Below are 7,203 nucleotides of genomic sequence, written 5' to 3'. Positions count from 1 at the left end.
CATCAGTGTTTTCAAATTTGCCAGTGTAATCATGCTTCATCATCACTATTAAAAGCTGGAAAATGACTTTGGAACATCGCCTAACAAGAACTTGGCATCTGCCTCTCATTTTGGCCTTGTTGATGCTCTTGAGAACTTCATCCTGGTCATTCATGCCAGCATAATGGTGGCACATAAAGATGGCAGCTTAATAATATTCCATTGTGTAGACATACTGTGTTTCTGTTCATCCTTTCATTTTTTTATGTCAGTTGGTTTGCTTCCTAGACTTTAAATTTTTTTTTAATTGATTGATTTTATTTTTTGGTGCACTGTGTCTTTGTTGCTGTGCTCAGGCTTTCTCTAGTGGCAGCAGGCAGGGGCTACTCTCTAGCTGCGGTGTACGGGCTTCTCATTGCGGTGGCCTCTCTCATTGCGGAACACGAGCCCTAGGGACCACAGTCTTCGGCAGTTGCGGCTCCTGGGCTCCAGAGCACAGTCTCAGTAGCTGTGGCGCATGGGTTTAGTTGCTCCGAAGCGTGTGGGATCCTCCTGGAACCAGGGATTGAACCCTTGTCTCTTGCACTGGCAGGCAGATTCTTTACCCCTGAGCCCCCAGGGAAGCCCCCTTCCCACAGGCCTTTCGAGTCTTCTGAATTTGGCACCCCGACCAGATCTTATCCATTTAAATTAATAAATGACAATATTTTAAAAATTAGCCCAGCTCCTGGCATGAAATGAGTCAGCAACTGGAAGCTATGTGTTTATGGCCATGGGGAAACAAATGGGCCCCTTGGCTGGCTCCACGTGCTCCCTCCTCCTCAACCCCCCATCCTCCATTCTAGAACACTCCTGCCTGGGAAGCTGCATCTCCTCTGAGCCTCCCCCACGCCGGCCCAGCCCAAGGCCAGCTCTAGTGATGTTTGATCTGACCACTTCAGAGCCTTCATCTTGGGCCTGCAGCCCATCAGAGGTGGCTAGAACTGGGAATCCTCCCCACATGGGCCTTTGAGGATAAGATGAAAGAGGCTAGGGCTCCTCCCCACAGGATCCTTTGAGGATGGGATGAAAGGGGCTGGGCTGGGTCAGGAAGAGGCGTAAGCAGAAGAGAGGCCAGGAGGCAGAGAAGGCAGGCCTTCCTGGTGATGACGAGGGCATTTAATGACACCTGCTGTGTACTCAGGCTTGTGCTGGGTAGTGCTGGAGACACAGTTGTGACTGGCTCTGACTTCACAGGACAGAGAGGGAGACAGGTCTGTGACCAGGGAACTACAACCTAGAGTGAACAGGATTAGGGTGAGGGAGCCTGATGCAGTCAAGGAGGGCTTCCTGGAGGAGGGGACACCCAGCTCCTTGCAGAATCTCTGACATCCCTCATGTAAACCTACCTTTCCGGCTGCCTCTGATGACACTTTCCCTCAGTCCCTTGAATCTAGCCACACTGGCCTTCTTTCTGATTTCACAACTCTCTGAGCTCATTCTCATCCTCTGAGCCATCGCACTTGCTGTTCCCTCCTCCTGATTCTCTCTTCCCAGTTCTTCACCAGGTGAACTCCTTCTCCTCATTCAGACTGCAGACCACTTAGTTCTTTTAAAGAATTCTCTTGTTTCTAGTTCCTACTGACTCCTTTGTTTCCTGCCCTTCCCAGCTAGGATGTGGCCTCTCCTTAGTGCTTGCTCCCTGACCCCTGGCAGGGCGCCTGACAAACCCGTGATGCTTGGTAAATCTCTGTGACGTGAAGGAAGGAAGCTAAGACCTCCAGGCTAAACCAGGGTCCAGGGAAGAGGCAGGGGAAAGGAGTTCCAGGCAGAGGGAACAGAAGGGACAAAGGCACGGGGCATTCGGAGAGGCAGTTGGTGTTTCAGAGGCGCTGGGGAGGTGGTGTGTGGCTGGAGGGAGGCTCCAGATGAGGGAAGCAGGGAAGCGGGCGGAGGAGGCTGGGAGAGGAGCAGGGAGTGGGAGGAGAGAGGAGGAGGTCGGAGGATGAGTGGGAAGGCAGGGGGAGAGCAAAAGAGAGGAGCTTTTATCCACTGACGCTGGCCGGCTGGGGAAAGTGGACTCTTACAGGGATCTTTTTATGTAGAGGCGGAGCTGCCTTTTTTTGGGAGACCCGCCTGTCTGGCTTGCAAAAACCCCAGGCTTGAGGGACAGGCCTGGCCTCCCAGAGCCTTCTAAGGGCTTCGTGGAGAACATTCCACAGCCGGCCCTTCTGGAACACCCCATGAAGGCTTGGCAGCCGCATCCCACCCCCGCTCCCGGGTCACTGCCCTGGCCTCCTGGCTCAGGCTCGCTCTCCTCAGTGTCCCAGCTCCCCACAGCAGCCTGTGGCAGTACTTTTAATAGAACACTTGAAAAAAATATTAATAGGTAATTAAAGGCACATGGCACAGATTTCCAAAGGTACGCAAGGGATACAGCGAAACCTTTCTCGTCTCCGTTCCCCCGGAGCGCTTCCTGCGAGGCCGGCAGTCTCTTGGATTTTCTCCCAGAGACTGTCTGTCATATGTAAGTACAGCTAGGGGAATATTATTCAGGTTATTTACACCATTCTGCAGCTTATTTAAAACAAATTTTTTAATTCATTTTTTAAAAACTGACCTAGAGTTGATTTACAGTGTTGTGTCAGTTTCTGGTACACAACAAAGTGATTTAGACATATATGTGTGTGTCTATTTTCAGATTGTTTTTCATTTTAGGTTATTGTTGCTGTTATTGTTCGGTTGCCAAGTCATGTCTGACTCTGCACGACCCCATGGACTGCAGCACGCCAGGCTTTCCTGTCCTTCACCATCTCCCAGAGTTTGCCCAGGCTATAGGTTATTAGAAGAGATTGAACAGAGTTTCCTGTGCTATATACAATAGGTCCTTATTTATCTATTGTATATATGATAGCTTATACCTGTTAATCCCAAACTCCTAATTCATCCCTCCCTCCTTTCCCCTTTGGTAACCATAAATCCGTTTTCTGTGTCTGATTCTGTTTTTTAAATAAGTTAATCTTTTTTGGCCACAGTGAGGCTTGTGGGATCTTAGTTCCCCGAGCAGGGATCTGACCAAGGCCTGAGCAGTGAAACTACCGAGTCCTGCCCACTGGTTGTTATTGTTGTTGTTCAGTTGCTAACTCGTGTCTACTGGACCACAGGGAATTCCCCATCTGTTGGATTATTTTTTAGACTCCACATATAAGTGATATCATACGATATTTTTCTGTCTCTGTCTGACTTCACTTCGTATGATAATCTCTAGATCCATCCACGTTGCTGCAGATGGCATTAGTTCATTCGTTTTTTATGGCTAAGTAGTATTCTATTCTATGCATCACATCTTCTTTACCCATTCATTTGTTGATGGATACTTAGGTGGCTTCCATGTCTTGGCCATCGTAAATAGTCTATGCTTCATTTTTTTACCTAAGTGTATACTAATTTATTCAATAAATATTTATTGAGCACCCTATATGCCAGGCACTCTTCTAGGCACTGGAGTTAAAGCAGAGAAGAAAACAGACAGAACCCCCTGCCTTCAAGGAGCTAATATTCTAGTGGGGGAGACAGACAGTCAACGAATCAAATGGCAAGTACTTTTTTTTTTTTGGCTGCAGGGTCATGTGGGGTCTTAGCCCTGCATGTGTGATCTTAATTTCCAGACCAGGGATAGAAGCCACGCCCCCTTCATTGGAAGAGTGGAGTCTTAACCATCGGATCACCACGGAAGCCCTGGCAGGTCTTAATACATTTTAATATTACATAGTAGGTTGGATGGCACAGTCAGTGCTGTTGCTAAAATATAAGGCAAGCAAAGAAGGTGAAGTGTTGAGGAGGCTGGAAGGTTTCTATTTTTTTAACAGGGTGGTCAGAAAAGGCCTCGATAAAGGTAGCATTTGAGTAAAGGCCTGAAGGAGGTGAGGAAGTGAGTCATGTGGGTTATGTGAGTGGGAGAGGGGTAATAGCAAGTGCAAAGGCCCTGAGGTAGGTGTGAGCCGGAAGTGTTCCAGACCTATCCTGGAAAGGAGAAGTAAGGGGGAGGGCATGTGTATATGTGGGGGGTGAGATGCAGTCCTGCAGAGCCTTGTCCGTAAACTGGCTTTGCTGTTTCATCTTGAAACTGTTCCATGGTGTGTGGGTGCCAACTCGTAACAGTTTGTGAGGGCTGATTGCTAAACTTCCAGAATTGTGCAAGCCTGTCATTAAGGATAGCTTTTACTAAAACTTAAATTATAAAAATTTACAACTCAGTAAGTTTGTACACTGCCTGGGAAATCCACTGGACAGAGGAGAAAGGCGGGCTACAGTCCATGTGGCGGCAAAGAGTCAAACATGACCTAACGACTAAACAACTCAAAAAATTCTATTATGTGCAACGATAAGTAGGCACAATTTATTGCTTCTTAACTGTTATCCTAAAGGAAATCAATCCTGAATATTTATTGGAAGGACTGATGCTGAAGCTGAAGCTCCAGTACTTTGGCCACCTGATGCAAAGAGCCGACTCATTAGAAAAGACCCTGATGCCGAGAAAGATTGAAGGCAGGAGGAGAAGGGGATGACAGAGGACGAGATGGTGGGATGGCATCACCGACTGAATGGACGTGAGTTTGAGCAAGCTCCGGGAGATGGTGAAGGACAGGGAAGCCTGGCATGGTTCTGACTATGGGGTCACAAAGAGTTGGACACAACTGAGCAACTGAACAACATCAGCTGTTATACTACATCTTACGGCTATCTTTGCTCTAAAGGTTATGAAAATCTCACATCATGGTGAGCTATTGAGGAGATCTTCCAAGTTCTGCCTTCAATGAGGCCACGTTGGTAGCTTACAATCAGCTGTGATGGAAGTATTAACACTTCCGTGCATGCTTATGTACTAAGTCACTTCAGTCGTGTCTGACTCTGCAACCCAATGGACTGTAGCCTGCCAGGCTCTTCTGTCCATGGGGATTCTCTGGGCAAGAAAAATGGAGTGGGTTGCCATGCCCTCCTCCAGGGGATCTTCCCGACCCAAGGATCAAACCCACGTCTCTTATGTCTCCTGCCTTGGCAGACAGGTTCTTTACCACTAGTGCCACAGACACTGGCAAACGCTACATGTCAGGACTGTTTCTTCCCCCAGAGACCTGGCAGTTAAACATTTACCAGCCCACCAACCTAATGCATAGAGATGTGGCTCATTCTTTTGTAAAGCTGCATAGTACTCCAACGCACACATGGGCCATGGCGTAGTTTCCTGCCACCTTCCTGACAGTTGACTAACATCCAGTCTCTTACGCACACAGTGTTGATTTCCTATGTGCGTGCGTATAACTATAGAATCGACTCTTTGAGGAACTGCTGTGTCAGAGGCCATGGGACCTTCTAATGTGAATGCCTCTTGCCTAATACATCTCCATGGAGGCTGTACCAATATCCACAGCCTCCAGCAAATGGGTCAGAGTGCAGAGGCTTCTTCTAAGGACGCAGATTTGATTGTGTCACTCTGCTGTTTAAATCCTTAGATGACTTCTGCTGCTCCCAGGACAAAGCCTTCGGGTTTTTCCCAAGGTCTAGGCCGCTCATCATCAAGCCTTGTCCTTTTCTTTCTGCAAGTGGAGGGTGGCACCATGACCCCACTGTGACCCCTCGTAAATTCCACATTGCAGTCACCTTAATCATCTGCTGTTTGTCCCCCGAAATGGGCCATGTTCCCACCCACTCTTGTTTGTTCATGCCTGTCCCTTCCCTGGGAATTACTTCCCAGCATCTTAATCACCTGGGTAACTCCCACTCCATCGGTTCTGTCCCTTTAAAAAAAAAATCATTTATTTTAGTTTTGGCCACGCTTCACGGCATGCAAAATCTTATTTCCCCAACCAGGGACTGAACTTATGCCCCATGCAGTGGAAGCTCAAAGTCCTAACCACTGGACCGCCAAGGAAGTCCCAATTATGTCCCTTTTTGTTTCAAGAGGCTGAAAACCCCAGGGTAACTGTCATCTGCAAAGTCGGGAATTGATCAAGAAATCATCGTGTCAACTGGTTTCAGGCGTTCCGATGATTCCACGAAGCCAGTCTTGGCCTGTCAGTTCTGTTCTCTTCAACATCGGGACCCTTTGGCACCCCTGCCTTCAGAAAGGTGGCTCAGCAGGTAGAGAATCCACTTGCAATGAGGGAGATGCAGGAAGTGTGGATTCGATCTCTGGGTCAGGAAGATCCCCTGGAAGAGGATATGGCAGCCCACTCCAGTATTCTTGCCTGGGGAATCCCATGAACAGGCCTGGCGGCCTACAGTCCACAGGGTTGCAGAAGAGTCGGACACAACTGAACTGAATGAGCATGCACGCATGCCCACCTTTAGAAAACTCCCTCATGGTCAGAGGAGGCAAAGAGTTAGAGATGGAAAAGAAGGTTCTAGGCAGAGAAAACAGCCCAGAACCGGTGTTTGTAAACCCAGATCCTGACTGGGCGTGGTGGATAATCTGATAGGTTCATAACATCCTGCAGAGTGAACTCCAAGGAGAAGATGAATTCTTGCCTCCATGCTAAATTCTTCAACTGAGGGGACTTCCCTGGTGATCTAGGGGCTAAGACTTCACATCCAGTGCAGGGGGCCTGGGCTCAACCCCTCATCAGGGAGCTAGATCTCGAATGCTGCAACTAAAGATCCCAGGTGCCTGTGTGTGTGTTCAGTCGCTTCAGGCGTGTCTGACTCTTCACCACCCTATGAACTGGAGCCCGCCGAGCTCCTGTGTCCATGGGGATTCTCCAGGCAGGAATACTGGAGTGGGTTGCCAAGCCCTCCTCCAGCGGATCTTCCCAACCCAGGGATCGAACCCCAGTCTCTTACATCTCCTGCGTTGTCAGGCGGGTTCTTCACCACTAGCGTCACCTGGGAAGCCTCCACTGAGACCCAGCACAGCCAAATAAAGAAATAAATATATGTTTTGAGAAAAATAAATAAATTCTTCAACTGAGAGGCAGGGTAGGAAGAGCTGCTTGGGTTCTGGAGGTAGAAAACCTGGGTTCAAATCCTGGGGTGATGAAAAATATTCAGAACCAGGTAGGGGCGATGGTTACACAGCACTGGGATTGTGCTCAAGGCCACTGAACCGGGCTCTTGAAAATGGTTGACAGAGTCACTGCCACGTTATGTATTTTTTACCACAGTATAAAAGTAATGAGGCTGACGATGCAAAAAAAAAAAAAAAAAAAAAAAAGAATAAAAACACAAAGAGGAAAAAAAGCCTGACTC

At 48.3% G+C, this 7,203-nt stretch overlaps 1 long non-coding RNA gene across 3 annotated transcripts; it reads left to right on the top strand.

The window, feature by feature from the left end:
* Positions 1-1,166: 1,166 nt before the first annotated feature.
* On the top strand, positions 1,167-7,203 carry LOC138418214 (uncharacterized). 3 transcript variants are annotated; one of them, XR_011248450.1, is made up of 4 exons: positions 1,167-1,232; positions 2,371-2,485; positions 4,414-4,568; positions 5,830-7,203. It is a non-coding gene; the product is annotated as an uncharacterized lncRNA (long non-coding RNA). The 3 variants fall into 3 exon arrangements; XR_011248452.1 differs by lacking the exon at positions 1,167-1,232 and adding an exon at positions 3,582-3,703 and having other exon boundaries at positions 2,391-2,485; positions 4,386-4,568; XR_011248451.1 differs by lacking the exon at positions 1,167-1,232 and having other exon boundaries at positions 2,280-2,485; positions 4,386-4,568.

The sequence above is a fragment of the Ovis canadensis genome, chromosome 14 (assembly GCF_042477335.2).
Source record: "Ovis canadensis isolate MfBH-ARS-UI-01 breed Bighorn chromosome 14, ARS-UI_OviCan_v2, whole genome shotgun sequence".
Classification (NCBI taxonomy): Eukaryota; Metazoa; Chordata; class Mammalia; order Artiodactyla; family Bovidae; genus Ovis; species Ovis canadensis.
Note: the sequence above shows the minus strand (reverse complement) of the source record. Positions and strands in the feature narration are given on the sequence as shown.